Consider the following 16,302-nt stretch of genomic DNA (forward strand, 5'->3'; position numbering starts at 1 on the left):
AAAAATTTAAAAACTTGTGGAGATTAGAAGTAAAAAGAACTGATCAAGAAGATAAAGTGCTTTCAAGAATCATTGCTTTCAATTTTGTAGGTACATGAACTGTGAGATATCAGATTAGGCAAGAAAAAAAGAATTAAATCAAAATATTGCATGAGGTAGGGAAGATGACCAGTGGGGAGAAATATATTGAGTGGAAGAGATTTAGTCAAATTCTTAGATGTGGAGAACAAATAACCATTAAGAAAGGTTTATAAAACTCAGGGACATAAGATCTTCTTTTCAGAAACGCATAAGCAATTAGAGGAAATGGAAAATAATGGATACCATAAGATAAACTTGCCAGACTGAAAAGAATATGTACAAAGGGAAAGAAATTCTGGTGGAATGGTGGTGTGACAATCTCCTGGGACCCTCTTCCAAAATAAAACAACCATAACTTCTAGCAAAACAACCATAACTCATGAAAGTTACTAAAAAAAAAAAACAAAAAAAAAAAACATTCCTCAAGACTTTGGAGATTATCTTAAAGGCATACATCAAATTGAGAAACATGTACTCTAGAAAACCCTTGCAATCTCAGTTGTGCAATTTTATCCACAACCTTCCCCTTCTCCCCTCACAAATCAGTATGATAAAACCTCTACTGTGCACAGTTACTGACAAGAAGAGGGAGCTCACCCTTCTCCCAGGTCCCAGTATAAGTGAAGACTTCTCCCTAAGAAGGCAAAGCTAGGCCTTACTCATCCCTTCTCCTGATCTCTATGTTGAAAAAGCTTCACACCAAGCTTTTGTGGCCAAAAGTTCTGGGGTCCTTTTCCCCACCTGGACACCACTTGTAGAATGGAAATTCTAATCCAGGTATGGCAGGCCAAAAATGCCAGAGTTTTATTTTTCCTGATTTCAACTAAAACACATGGTGAAAGCTCCTTGCTAATAGAAGCAAATGAGAATGTAAAGCTACCACATACTGCTACCATCTCCCCAGTGCCCAGTGCTAGCTGAGAGGTTTCATTCCAAGAGAAGCATACTGCTGTCCTTGTTTTCTGTTCTGAATCCATAGCAGAGTCTCTGAACAGAGACAGATGCAGGCTACAAGAACATAAGTGCAATAACTTGCTTTAGAGGATTTACTTTAATATAAGAGGAACATCATGCCCAAGGGCAGTGTTGAAATCAGTAGAGATCTGGATGCAGAGTAATTAAAAGGTAACTCCATGGTACCAACAAGTAGGTCAAACAGAAGTTTAACAGAAAGTGGTAGAAAAATAAATGAAAAAGCAGAGCACTCCTGGGGTCAAAGCAAGCCTCAAAGGCTGTCATGAAACAAATATCGTAGTCTATCCCTACTAATGGGGCAAAACTCTATTTGTATAAGACAATGGAAAAAAAAATAAATCCCAGGGCATTGCTGAAAACAGTACACCAATTAACTAACAATTAGTGAATACTACCTGATTATAATTCCAATAGAGATCAGGGAAAGAGACAAAAAGCCCAGTTAAAACCACATCCATCTCTGTGTTAACCTAGAAGACTATGAACATGCCCAGTGTTGCCTCTGAAGAACAATATCAGAATGGGCATACTGGGAGGGAAACGGACTTCACTAACTGAGTCAAGCCAAGTCATAAGCAAATATACAGGCAACAAAACCTGGGGAAGACAGAGGCCTCCACATCCAGAGTTACTTCATTTTATTATCTAAAATGTATAGTGTGTAACAAAGAAATTATGATTTCATATCAAAAAACAGAAAAGTGTGGACCAGGGAAGGCAAGGGGATACACACTTCTTTTCCCAGCTACTTGACAGACTGAGACAGAAGCATCACTTAAGCCCAGGAGTTTTAGATCAGTCCAGGCAATATAATAAGACCTCAACCAAAGACAAAACAAAAACAAACAAACAAAAACAAAATTAAGAAAATAAAAAGGAAATGAAAGAAAAATGTGGGCACAATACATAAGGAAAAAATTAAAAAAAAAAAAAGAAACCAAACCCATTGTTGATAGAAACTGTCTTTGAAGTTGCACAGATGAAGCACTCAAAACTCCATAGTTGCTATGATTAGCATTTTCAAAAAAAATAAACTAACCCTGCTTAAAGAATTAAATGAGCAATGATAACAAAGTCTCATTGAATAGTGAATATAATAAAAGAGTAGAAATTATTTTAAATAAAACAACTGAAAGCTTTAGAGTTGCAAACTATCAATAACAAAGTGACGAACTTACTAGAATGAGTCAGTAAAAGTTTAGAGCTGTCATAAGACAACAACAACAACAACAACAAAACAGTGACTTGAAGACAGAGTATAAAATGTCAATAAAGATGTGGAGAACAGAGAAAAAAAAAAAAGGTTAAGGAGCCAGGCATAGTGGCACATGCCTGTAATCCCAATGGCTGGGGAGACTGAGACAAGAGGTTCACAAGTTCAAAGCCAGCCTCGGTAAGAGCCAGGCACTAAGCAACTCAGTGAGACCCTGTCTTTAAATAAAATACTAAGTAGAACTGGGAATGTGGCTCAGTGGTTGAGTGTCCCTGAGTTCATCCCTGGTACCTCCCTCAATAAAAAATCTAAGGAAAAATGAAAAGAGCCTCAGAGAAATATGACATAGTGAAGTGAATCAGTGTCTGCATAATGGAAGAAAGATGAAAGAGAGATGAAAATAATGGAATAGAAAAAATATTACAAGATGCAATGTCTAAAAACTTCCAAAGTTTCATGAAGTACATTATACATATCCTGAAAGGATAAACCCAAATCGAAACCTACCCAGACATTAGTATCACAATGTTGAAAATCAAGGACAAAGAGAAAAATCTGGAAAACTCCAAACAAAAACTGAATTTTCACAAAAAATGGAACTTCAGTAACTTCGGCAGTTTCCTTCTCAATAGAAATAACAGAGGTCAGAAAACAGTGGCATCATATATTCAAAATGTAGAAAGAAAAACAAACCTGTAAACCAAAAATCATATAAACAATAAAAATGAAAGCAAAAATAATTTTCCACTTTGTTACAAAATACTCTATCTGCAAGTACTGAATGTAACAGTGAATCCCAAATGTATGTACAATTAATACATGTTAATAAAAATATAAAATAATGAGCAAACAAATATGTGTGCATGTATATGTGTGTGTACATACTATGTGTGTAATTATTTTCAATTTAAAAATTTGCTACTAATACATTATACAAGAAATATTAAAATAGTATTTTATTCTAAAAGCAAGTAACATCAGGCAGTCATTTGAATCCACACATACTCCAAATAAAGAGTGCTGGTAAAGATGCACATAAAACATAATATAATTGCCTTTTACTTCTCCATTCTTTCTCAAATGATTCTATCAGGCTGGTGTTACCTTTAGGTCCATACCAAAGATTTCAAAATAAGAAAACAGAAAATTGCAGAGCCATGTGTTTTGTGCTGTAAATGTGAAAATCCTGGTCAAAATACCATCAAACAAACATAGCTGTATATAAAAAATATTATATCTCAGGAATTCAAGATTGATTTAAAGTATAAAAATCAAGCAATATAATTAATTATAGAATAAAGGAGAATAGCACATAATTACTTCACGAGAAGGAAAATCATTTCAAAATAACACATTGATAAAAATCATTCAGGAAATTAGAAGTAAATAGAAATTCATCAACCTGAAAAAGAGATTCTATGAAAGTTTTCCAAATCTTTAAGTTACAATTCTCTTTCAATTATACATTCATAATTTCTCACATTTTACTATAAGAAATCATCAGAAACTATCCAGTACCCTGAACATTTTGCTGAGATTTTTCTTCTTCCAAATATTCTAGTTCATTGCTGGCAGCTATATTTATATAATTTTGGAAAAAAAATTTTAGAAAAATAATTTTTGACTGCTTCAGATATCTCCTATGATTAGAAAATGCAATATTTGTCCTTTTGTGACTGACTTATTTTAATTCATCTAATGTCCCCAGTGTTCATTCATGTTTCATTTTGTGACAGAAATCTCTTTCTTTTTAAGGGCTGAACAATATTCCACTATATATGCATTCTACATTTTCTTTATCCATTCTTCTGTCAATGGGCATTTGAATTCCTTTCATATCTTCACTATTCTGAACAATGCTGTAGGGAATATGCATGTGCAAACATGTCTGCAAGATCCTGCTTTGAATCCCTAGAAGTGCTATGTCAGGTGATAATGTTATTTTTAACTTTTTGAGCAATATTCATAGTGTTTTTTTTCATAACAACTATACCATTTTACATTACTTCTTACAGAGCAGAGTGGAGTACAAATCCTTTCCATCATTTATTTGCTCCTGTTTTTTCCCCCTTTTCTAATAGAGATCATTCTAATGAACATTAGGTGATATTTCATTGTCATTTTTATTTGCATTTACCTGATGATCAGTTGTGTTGAGTATCTCATGTACACTTCTTGTCCATTTGTACATCTTCTTCAAAGAATTGTCTATTCAAGTTGTCTATAATTAATTGGGTTATTTTTATTGTTGGGTTGTAGGAATCCCTTCTGTATTCCAGATATTATCCATTTGTCAAATATATGATTCGCAAATATATTCTCCCATTCTGTAGGCTGGCTTTTCATTTTGTGATTGTATCTTTTGATGACAATCTTTCATAGGCTAAAAGGCATTAATCTTTTCTTTAAGAAAAGAAAGTGCTAGGTACAAAAATGCAGCAGTTTTATAAAACTAGTAAATGAAGTTGAAGAAGACATTCCACCCTGCTGTTGACTGCAGGAACAGACCCCAGAGTGTGTACCACTATTTCCACCTCTGCTGGACACTGAATACCAATATTATAACTACTGATGCTGCTGATTTTGGAAATTTGCCATAGCTACTGCTTCCAATATGAGTCTTAACATAAAACACTCGCTCTATTTTCTGCTTTTTATCTTGCTGGCTTCAGAATGATCAGCAGGTTCATACACTTGACCCTGACAAGAAGAGACTATGTGCACACTATATGGCTGCAGAGCATGATAGAGTAGGAATATGACATCAGAATCTCTCCTAGGCCAGGTCTCCTTAAAGTAAAAAATCCTACAAACAAAATGAGTGACTGATGGCTGTTGTGGTTGAAAATTTTAAAAATCACATTCACCACATATATTAGGAAAAAAAGGGTAATTTAAATGAAGGAGATCATAGAACCATTTTTGTAAATAATCATAGTTTTGGTGAGCCATTTACTAAATGTAAAATATTGCTTCTTACATTTTTATGCATGTAGAATAACAAGATTTCAAGATCAAAATTTCAAGATCAAAATTGTCCATGTAGATAATATTGTTGATTACAGATTTAGTGTACAAGGATACTATAATACTTAGAGTCAGAAAAAAAGTCTTATTTACCTATATTTAAGTGAAGAGTACATGAGTGTTGAAAGTAAGGATGGACAAGCAAATAATAGATCAGGTAACACAAATCAACATCTATGATGTGTATGAGTACAGAAGTGATAGTATATCTCCCTTCAAACCTATAGAAGATATAGTCAAAAGAGGCCAAGATAATGTTGGTCAGAGCAGTATTTATTCACCTCTGGCTAGAAAAGATCACATGCTACAACATTGTATTAAGAAAGGATTGTAGTTAAAATTTTCATATTTCTTTTTGGAAAAAAGCATAATGCATACCTACATATACCTACACTTACCATACTATCTCCTAACTCTTCAAGTTAATGATGTTCTAAAAGCATGTGGGCTTTAATCAGATCTATTTGATTTTTAATGACATATTTCAATGACATATTTTTAATTTATAAAGCTATTCTCCAAGTTTATTTTCATTTTATAGTCTTGCCAGATCTTGCATTTTTATTATGTTTTAAAATCTTTCTCTCACGTGAAAATTTGAATGACATATTTTCAGGGCTTAAGCATCTGAAATGCCAATAACTGTTTCCAAGTTTAATAATTTCAATTAGTATACTTCTGAATTTCCATTAATAATACATAAAAATATGACAAAACTCTTAACTACCATTGTTTTAAAACAAAAATCTCAAACTGTGATATGGAAAACCTATATGTAATACTTTGGTTTTTCCCTAGACACCCCAATGCTAATTTTAGAAGATTTGTTATCACCCAGCATATGAGGAATTCAACAGAAAAGATTCTTTAAGTTTAAAATTTACTATTGTTGTTGGGTTTAAAATGTATGTTATGTTCATACATATGAAACAAACCAGATTCCTGTTGACCACCTCTTGTCTCCAGTTTATTTTAATCCATTTCCAGTCAGACTGAGGATTAATTTCACAGATAAAAGATGATGCATTGTTGGAGTTATAATGGTGGTATTACTTTTGCAGGCTCTCACCCTGGAGTCAGTGACATAGGCAGATTTATATTAATTCCAGAATTGGCTGGAAAACTTGCCTTTAACATGAGAAGGAGAGTGAGATGTGAGTCACAACCACAAAATCCTTTATTTCAAGTGAACCTGGTGTAAGTGAGAAATCTAAATAGTATTGACAGGAGTGTGAATTTTCCTTTTTGAGAACTCCACCTGCCTAAAAGTGGAAGCTGTCCCTGCTGCTGCCCAGGCTGTCCTCATTTGAGGGATAAACAGAAGCCTCCTCTCCAAAAGTCTGTCAATCCAGCACTTTGCTGAGGCACTGAATTCATTTAAGGGGAAAAAAAAGTGCTAAACGAATACATAGTCAAACTAAAAATGATTTTAAATTTTTAAAAGGAAACTCAGCATACCAATTATTCTGAATAATTAACTCAACAATATGTAGTTTTGTGCTACCTACCACTGGGCAAGTGAGAAGTTCATTAACATACCTACTATTCCTGTCAGTAGTTACTGCTCATATTCAAAGTATATCTAGCAAGAAATGCAACCAAATTTGTTTATCAATGTCATAGGAGTTGGCACACACCTTCAGTAAGCCTTATCAGAAAACATATTGGTATCTTTCAAGACAGTCAGCTTTTATTTCTCAACATTATTCATAAGTTATTTTTAAAAGACTCTGATATTTTAAACCAAATAATTATTTTATTGTTTCCAATAGATTCAGAATGATTTAGTTCACAAGAGAAACTTACTGAAGTGTCCACTGACTGCTTCTTAGTTTTTGCTTTGCTTTTTCTATTTTTGTCCAAACAAGTTACTGCAAAATCACTTTGTTACGATATTTAAGGGAATTAAATCACATTTTTTTCTGTGTTCTCTTTATGTTAACCCATTTGGTTGTGGTTACAAATTACAAAATGGAAATGTGTATACTGTCTCCATTTGTACTACATCACAGATTTTTCTTTCCAATAATCAAGCAGGGGACATTTTCCAAGTGCTCCTTTCAAGAACTGCTCTTTAATTTCTATTCATCGGCTGGTACACAGGACCTGATCAAAGATGGGATCTGGGTAATACTCCTGATTCATGGTGCTCACATAGGCTTCCTCTGCTGAACTGTGATCCTGAGCAGTGCACAATAGGAGGCATTTGGGGCCTTATTGTGCATAATTATGAAGGTGTGACAAAGGGATGAAGGAATTGCAGAGGCAATCTGCTCCCCAATCTGCGCTGTCTGAGGACCCTTTCAGAGCAGCAGAGTGTTAATTTCCTGAACATCTTATGATAAGCAAAACAATGCTTCTCTGACAAGAAGGTTACTATACTGTGCTATTGGTACACGATTTTTTTCTCCAATATCATAAAAACCTCAGTGAAATAAAAGGGTTAGTTTTCATAGGTAAAGAAACCCTCAGGCTTTCATAAATAACTGATGTCCTCCAGCAAGGGGAAAAGAAAAAGGATGATTTGTTTTTATTTTGAAAGCTAATTATAATGCCCCCAACTCATGATAATTTTTGTTTCATGTAAGTGGTGATGAGGAAAGACCATTTTAATGATTATTTATGTTGGTATGAATGAATGCCCATTCTTCTCCAAGTGCATAGACTGCAAAAGGACCTTAACCGTTACAGAAGTGGAGTTTACCAGTGAGTGAATAATATTTATTTTTGCATTTTGTTCCAGGTAACTGTGATAAGTAGTAAACATTTTTAAATTCAAAAATATACCATAGAATTAAATTATCACCTTGAAAAATAAAAATAGATCTTTCTGACAGGGATAAACTTGAAAAGAAACCTTAGGTACTTTTTCTTCACCAACCTTTAACCTATCCTTTTTAAAGAAAATGCTACATTTAGGAAAGAAAAATGAACTGATAATTTACTTTTTGAACTTACTTGAATCAGAGAACAAGAATTACTATAATGAATGATGCAAAATACCTATTTTATTTTTTAGTTGGAAACACCAGGTTATGTTATACAATTGTGGTCTCTGTAAAGTAACCCATCAACTCAAGTAAAAAGCCATATTTCTTGGCCCCCTGTCAGGCTTCAGACCTAGTTACCTTGGAGATTACCATCTGCCTTACTCTACACCTCAGGAGTTTCAGAAATTATCCTGAGAGCTAAAAGCAGTGGTCTTTAGTCTGAGTCTTTTGAAAGAAAAGCGAGGGTGGGGGGATCAAATTCAGAGCAGTTTGGCAAGCTCTCCCACTTGATTCATTTAAGTTGGACTCCATTGGTGAGCGCAGCCACTTATGCAGCTGACTCCATGTGATTTTTCTAAGTGTCTTATAATAGCTTAGAAATAATTTTAAACTTCCTCTTTTTAGTAGATCAAATAAGAAAGAACCCATCTCAATGGAACATCTATTCTATGTGGAGAAGCAGAAATCCATTCCAGATAAAATGTTCTTTCTTGTACTGAGGTATGTAATATTAGTTATTAGTATTTCTCAAATTTTGTTCATTAAAAATAGAAATTGTCAGTTCTAATGCGGTATAGATTAATGCCCAGTTACCTATCTGAATGTTTAACAGACATTTTAATGTTTGGGGAAATCATACTCTAAGAAACCCCACAATATAGTATTACTAAAATTTATAGATAAGTCAGCTGATTACTGAACATTACAATCAATTTCCAGCTATATTATAGTGTAAACATAGATTTGATGCAATCCCTCTTCTCATAGAGATCTGATTAAAGTTCACAGAATTAGTGGTTGTGTATCCCCAGTACATAGCATTATTTGTTGTCTGCTTGCTTTTTACTTTTTGCTTTATATATATATTATGTGCCGCTATATTATGCCTTACTTCAAAATAGTTCTAAAAGTCTATTTTGCCTATAAGGAGGTTTTATTCCAATACCTAATACTTGTGTGTATTTTTAACTAAAAAACTATTTTACTCAGATCCACTCCACTAACATCTTCCTTAGAATTTAAGTGGATGTGAGGTTGCTTATGCAGGAAAATTATCACTCAGAAAAGCAAACCAGCCAAATATTCATAGGATGGTTATTGGATGACTTGGCCACATTTTACCCAACTATTAGAGAATAGACTTCTGCTTGTTTCTGACATGTTCAGCAAAGGTAAATATCCTGAAAAACAGGATAAGCAGAAGTTATCGGAAAAAAAACTAGGAACTATTGGTGAAACAGAATAGAAAAAAAAATTGTAAGAGAGGACGTATTAGTTTCTTGTGGCTGCTGTAACAGATAACCACAAACTTGGTGGCATAGTGCAACAGAACTTTGATTCCTTTAGAATTCTGGAGACCATAAATTCCAAGTCAGTGTCATTGTGCTGAAGCCAGGGGATTGGCAGGGCTGCATTCTCTATGAGGCTCAAAGGAGGAATCCAATTTGACTCTTCCAGTTTTTAATGACTTCTGACAGCCCTTACTTGTGATCAAATCACTCCAATCTTCAAGGCCAGAATTTTCATACTGTTTCTGCTCCATCTGCATACCAACTCCTTCCTTGTGTGTCTGCCTATGAAATCTCCCCCTAACCCCTATATAGATATGTGTGATTGCATTTAAGGAGTAACCAGATTAAATGCAATCATAAGCCTGATCCCAAAGAAGTGGGGCAGATGGTATAGGCAAGCTACACAGGAGAAGATGGTGTACAGATGGAGCCCACCCAGATAGTATAATCTCCATGTTTCAAAATTCTTAACTTAATCACATATATCATTTAATGGCCATAATAATTAATACACAGAGGTTCAGGGCTTAAAGTATGGATGGGTATTGGGGGGCAGCATTTTTTTAAGCCTACAAAGAGAGAAAGAGAAATTTACAAGGAAGCTGAAGCTTCTATAGAAGATGATCGTTGGAAAACTCCTAGATGGAGGAAAAGCCACAGTTGTAAAGGGAATAACTAAGATAAATTTTCAATGGTATGGTTAATCCGGGATGAAGCTGAGCATTCTCCTGGAGCACTGGAGCATGCAGGGAGAGGAGTCTTCCATCCATCTCAAGTAAAGGAGGGAGAAAAATCTCTGAAGTGACCCTCAGAAATCTTTGTATATTTATTCCAGAACTTGAGAAGCTAGTGTGTGACTCTTTTTTTTTTTTTAAGAGAGAGAAAGAGAGGATTTGAATTTTTTTTTTTTTTTTTAGTTTTCCACGGACATGACATCTTTCTTTGTATGTGGTGCTGAGGATCGAACCCAGGCCGCACGCATGCCAGGAGAGCGCGCTACCGCTTGAGCCACATCCCCAGCCCTAGTGTGTGACTCTTGACAAGATAAATTTAAAGCCAGGCGACTGTGCCTGGAACTGATCCTTTCTGACTGTAAAAGGATAAAGAGTGTGAAGGGTTGAACAGTGCATCTTCTCCTGGTGGGAGGACACCCTGTGGATTATTGATGAGCTAAATTAGGGTGTTGGTGGGAACCAGCTTGATCTCCTTATCCTAGAGGACCGCCTGGGTTTACAAAGGGCAGAGGGTCTTCAAGTTATAACTATATTGGATTAGAAAAAAAAAATATTTAAATAGTTTTAAAATGGAAAGAAATAGCAGAAAAATATAACATTTTCTTTTTTATTCTGGCTTGTGCCACAGCCAGTTAAGAGATTCTTTGACCAAATAGCTATAAAAAAATCAAAATAGTTCTGGGGCATTTGGTCCTTGATTTTTACAAACTGCTTAATTAATTTTAAGGAACATTAATAATTAATTTTCACCTACATCATCATATATTATATACTAAGAGTTAAATGTGAAAGAGTTACATAGCATATGTTTTTTTTCATAGTATCATTCTAATTTTAAAAATTTTTATTTATTTATTTTTCTATTTGGTACCAGGATTTGAACACAGGGGCATTTTACCACTGAGCCTTATCCCCAGAGCTTTTTAATATTTTGTTTAGAGACAGGATGGTGTTGAGATGCTTAGGGCCTCCTTAAGTTGCTGAGACTGGCTTTGATCTCCCAATCCTCAGCCTCTGGAGATCCTGAGATTACAGGTGTGCATCACCACATTCAGCCCCATTCTAATTTTCTAATGGCATCCTCTATTACTCTCCCATACATATCTTTGCTCCAGTAAAGCCCCATCACTGACTGGTCCTGAACACACCTTTCTACTTCTGTTTCTTGAAATACTGTGTGGATTATTTCTAATATTACCTATTCATTCACACTTCCTTTTTTCCCTCTAAAATCCATATGAAAACTTATTGATCTTTTGAATAGCATATGTAACCAGTTGGTACTCTATGGTGTGTTAGTCAGCTCTCCATCACTCTGACAAAATACCTGGAAAAAAAAATGAGGTTTTGTTTTGTCTCACGGTTTCAGAGGTTTTAGTCCATGATTGACTGGTTCTATTGTTTCTGAGGCTGTGGTGAGGCAGAACATCATGGTGAAAGGGTATGCCAGAAAAGCTGCTCACCTCATGTCAGCAGAAACCAGAAAAGAGAGAGAAGGGGCTAGGAATAAAATATACCTTACAAAGGCCCAGCCCCAGTGACCTTCTTTTTCCAATTAGGTCCCACCGTTTGAAGTTTCCACCACCACCCAAAAACGCTGTTTTTTACGTGGGGACCAAGACCTCAACTCATGAGTCTTTGGTGGATACTTCACATCTGAACTTTAACAGTGGTCATACTTAACCTACTTTAAATGATAAGTATTCCAGTGCTTTGTTAGACCAATTAGATCATTTGTTCTATTCAGCAAGCATTTGGTATATATCTATTAAGCCTAAGAAATTATATTACATTTCTCATGTAAATAGAGATTGTTCAGGCATTTCATCTAGGGTAGTTACTAAGAAATTAATATTTCTCAAAAACATATTTTTAAAAGTGTCAAATTAAACATTTATTGAATGTCCCTCTATGCCTCACACTGTGTGTAATTCAGTCAGGAATCTTGCACACAAAGAGAAATTCATTGTTATATAGTAAAATGTGACAAATTTTATAACAAAATACTGATAGTTTTTAGTATTTTGTTATAGTAAGACTATGCCATGGAATGCTTATGAGTGGGAACCTCTTTGCAATTGCCCTATAATCTCAGTTAAATTTGCTTACCTTTCAGATAAAATAACATCACAACACAAAAATATTTTGGGATTCTCATATATTAATACTATGCTAGAGGTAAAGAATCCAAAGATAAATATGATCTAGTCTGTAAACTCAGAAAAGTGATAACCAAACCAAAGTTCTATCACATTTATAATGATAATTCTAATGAAGTGTGTATGAGTATGCACATGCTTGCATATGTGTGTGTGAGTATGTGTGTGAGCATGTTGTCAAAATTAAAGTAAATGAAAAGTTTCAATAACTGTTGAAGGAACTTAAGAGATGTTATTATGGTTTGAATATGAGATATCCCACAAAAGCTCATTTGTTAGGCAATGCAGGGACGTTCAGAGGTGAAATAATTAGATTATTAGAGTTATAACCACATCATGCATTAATCCATTGAATGGATTAATAATTTGAATGGACTGCTGGGTGGTTACTGTAGGTAGTTACCACTGGGGGTGTGCCCTTGGGAATTATTTGTTATTCCACTCCTTGCTTTCTTTCTCCCTTCTTCCTGGCTACCACGACCTGAACAACTTTCCTCCACCAACACCTTTTGGCAGGAGATTATGTCTCACCTCAAGCCCAGAGAAATGCAATATACTGACCACAGACTGAACTTCTGAAACCGTGAGCTCAAAATGAACTTTCCCTCCTCTAAATTGTTTTTGTCAGGCATTTTAGTCACAGGGCTGAAAAGCCAACTTACACAGATCATAAAAGAGAAAATCAATAATGATTTTGGAAAGAACAAACTCTATGTTATAGTGAAAACTTTTCTTACTCAAAACCAAAGTCCAGAGTGGGATTTACTGGGGGTTTGGCTTTGCTTGGAGGACTACCGCTCACTGCCACCCCTGCATGCACACCTCTGGTTTCACGAGCACTCTCATGACACAGACAGACCCAAGGCAGCATACGAAACAGGCCCTTTAGCACATCCTTAATTGTCACAATGCTAGTTTTCAATGAATACTTTCTGAACATAGGACTCAATTCTTTTCTATATATGATGACCTCAACCCTAATCCTGATACATTTTCTCCCATGTTATTTCTTCTTAGCCTGAAGTTTCTGTTTGATGTTTGAAACTCTTCTGAAAAATAACCCCACCTCTTCTCAACAAGGTTTCTATATATCCTGTGGCACATGGGTAAATACACCTTTCAGGTTCTATTAATAATGAAACTCTCACAATCAGAATATCACCTTATCAAGGTGCTATCAGAATATCACTTATCAAGTGCTGTACCCTCAGAAATGTCTTGGTACACAGAGGTGGTGTCTAGATACTTCACAAATGCAACTGTTTGCAATGTCAATCAGCTAGGATTTTTGATGCAACAAAGATTAAGGTTTATAAGAAACAATGGAGTGAAAAATTTTTAAAACACTACTGGAATAGATGACTTTTCAAAAGCATGTTTGAGCTAGTTAAGCATAAATACTTTGGAAATAAATTTTCCATGACATACATACAAAATAATAGAGTCTGGTGATCAAACCTCGGGAGAATAAATCATTGAAGATTTCTCTTTCTCCTTTTTCCCAAAACAATGCAGAACCAATTGGAAACTTTCTGCTCTCACCGAGATGGACATTTTCAAGTATTTGGGAACTTCAGTTTTATATAACACATACAGAAATTGTAAAACACAGAAATATATATATATATATATATATATATATATATATATATATATATATATATATATATATTTCTGTTTTTATAGGGTTTAGCTAGCCATATTAGAAAGCCCATATGTTAGTTGCAATAAGAAATTTGCTCTGAGAGGTTTCAGTTAGAATTTTGCCATTTGTATACCATATGTGACAAGATATACTTTCAGAAAAGATCAAAGGCTCTTTGGTAATGGCAATGTAATCAAACTGCATTATAATGCTGAAAGTCCCATGAGTTTCCATGCCAGGAATCTAAAATGCATTTTGTGTGGTAACACTATAGAGGTGAGATGGACCCCTCCTCTCTCAATGCTTGCTATATTTGGTGTGAATATAAAGATTAAGGATCCTACAAATTCACCAAGAGTATTTAAAAAAATTAACTACTCACATGTTCATAACATAATGAGTTTCCAGGCAGGTTCATGAATGAATGTAAAAAATAGAGATCAAAGACTGTCTTTAGAAATTTTCATGGTTGATGTGAGGTGGGAATAGGAAATAGCATATGATGGGGCTTGTATGGTTTAAAATTCTTACCAATAGCAAACAGGGATCAATAGGAAGGTGCTTTCTTATTAGCTTGCCCAAAATAGAGCAGAAGGAAAAGGGATGTTTTGGGACTTGAAAACAGCCCAGAGTTGAATATCAAAATGGAATCTGAATCTTCATTGCAGTTCATCTGTGATGTTTGACAAGTAGCTGAAATGTAAAATGTCTCAGGTAACTGAATTTGAACGTGGTTAAGTGAGTCGTCATGGTGCTCTATAAAGCCTATTGCCTGAGGCTGGTATGGGAACTGAATGCTCAAATGAATGTAATTTTCAAGACTACAGTATTGTATAGCTTTGGAAGTAAAATGAGTGCCTTGGTCACTTTCAATAATGACTGGAGCTCTTAAGGGAGTATGCAATATATTTTGACTTTCACATGTACAAAATGTGTGTTATTTTGATTTTTTTTGTATATCTGCAAAGAAGGATGTCACTAGCTTTTACATCCAAAGAAGCAAGTTTCCATTGCCAAACCAGATGGCCAAAACACTGCAATAACTAAGAGAGTGTAAAAATGTCCATATGGGACCAATATTGACCAAGGTATTCTACTAAAATGATTTCCTAAAGTCAAGCCAACTGTGCTGATCTTTGTGTCCTTTTATTGATCAGGAATCTTCTGGTAAAAAGGACTAAAAGAAGTGGTCTTCCAGAAACCCTCTCATATATGTGGTGGTGGTGTCCATCAAGTACATAAACTCTTTTCTGTTTGTTCATTTGAACTTACACAGTATACAAAGGATTTAGGACAAAGGAGTCCTTTTCTAGTAATGACAACTGGCAAGACACTGAGGATGGGGGGGGGGGTCACTCTTTCTTCCAATAAGATGTTACAAAGAACAAATATTTGATTCTACTCCTAAGAGCAAGAGTCCATGTGGTGCTGAGCTTGTATGATGCTGCTCCTAAGACCTAAGTATGAATGCAACTAGGAGTGGAGAATAAAAAGCCTGTGACCATCTATTTCTAGGAGAACCCACTAGCCTGTAAGCAATAGCTACTCAAATAAGCTGTTCTTTCAACTCAAGTAGGGAAATTTCTTGCACCAAATGTTCATAGGAAATTTAAGACCATTTTATATGGCCAAAAGATCCCAGAAGGCATAAGAGGAGGCTTACACAGGCTTTACAGTGAAAGAGTCTCTAGGAGACACTAATGGGAATGTCTGTTGTCTTGCACTATATCCAAAAACAAGACCCGATGGAGCTCCAGTGATTTGTGACAGTAAAACACAGTTTAGAAGGCTTCACTAATGAACATTTCACTTCTAGAACTCAAAAGATGTCTGTCTGTTTTAAATTATTGAGTGCTGAGTGTGGCAATATCTATTTGTTTAAGGTGTTGGAAATAGAGAGGCCTTGGGGTTACCATCATTTTTTAGAATGTAATCAAGATATGGGTCTCATACACTTTGTTGATCAATGACCTATTCCCTTCTTGTGAGCTCTTTTGTAATATCTCTTATGTCCTGAATAAGTATGTCAAATAATTCTTCTCATCATTGGTATAATGTCATACCTGTATTCCTGGAAAAAGTTGGGTGTGGTTAAGAACTTGTCTACAAATACCTTGTGTGGTGGCAGGACCATTGCACTACTTGTAGCACATAAAACTGCAGCAGGCTATTCAGGAGTGTAGGTA

Source organism: Marmota monax, unplaced genomic scaffold (genome assembly GCF_021218885.2).
Source record: "Marmota monax isolate L192 unplaced genomic scaffold, Marmota_monax_Labrador192_F-V1.1 WCK01_AAM20220418_F8-fsc00016, whole genome shotgun sequence".
Lineage (NCBI taxonomy): Eukaryota > Metazoa > Chordata > Mammalia > Rodentia > Sciuridae > Marmota > Marmota monax.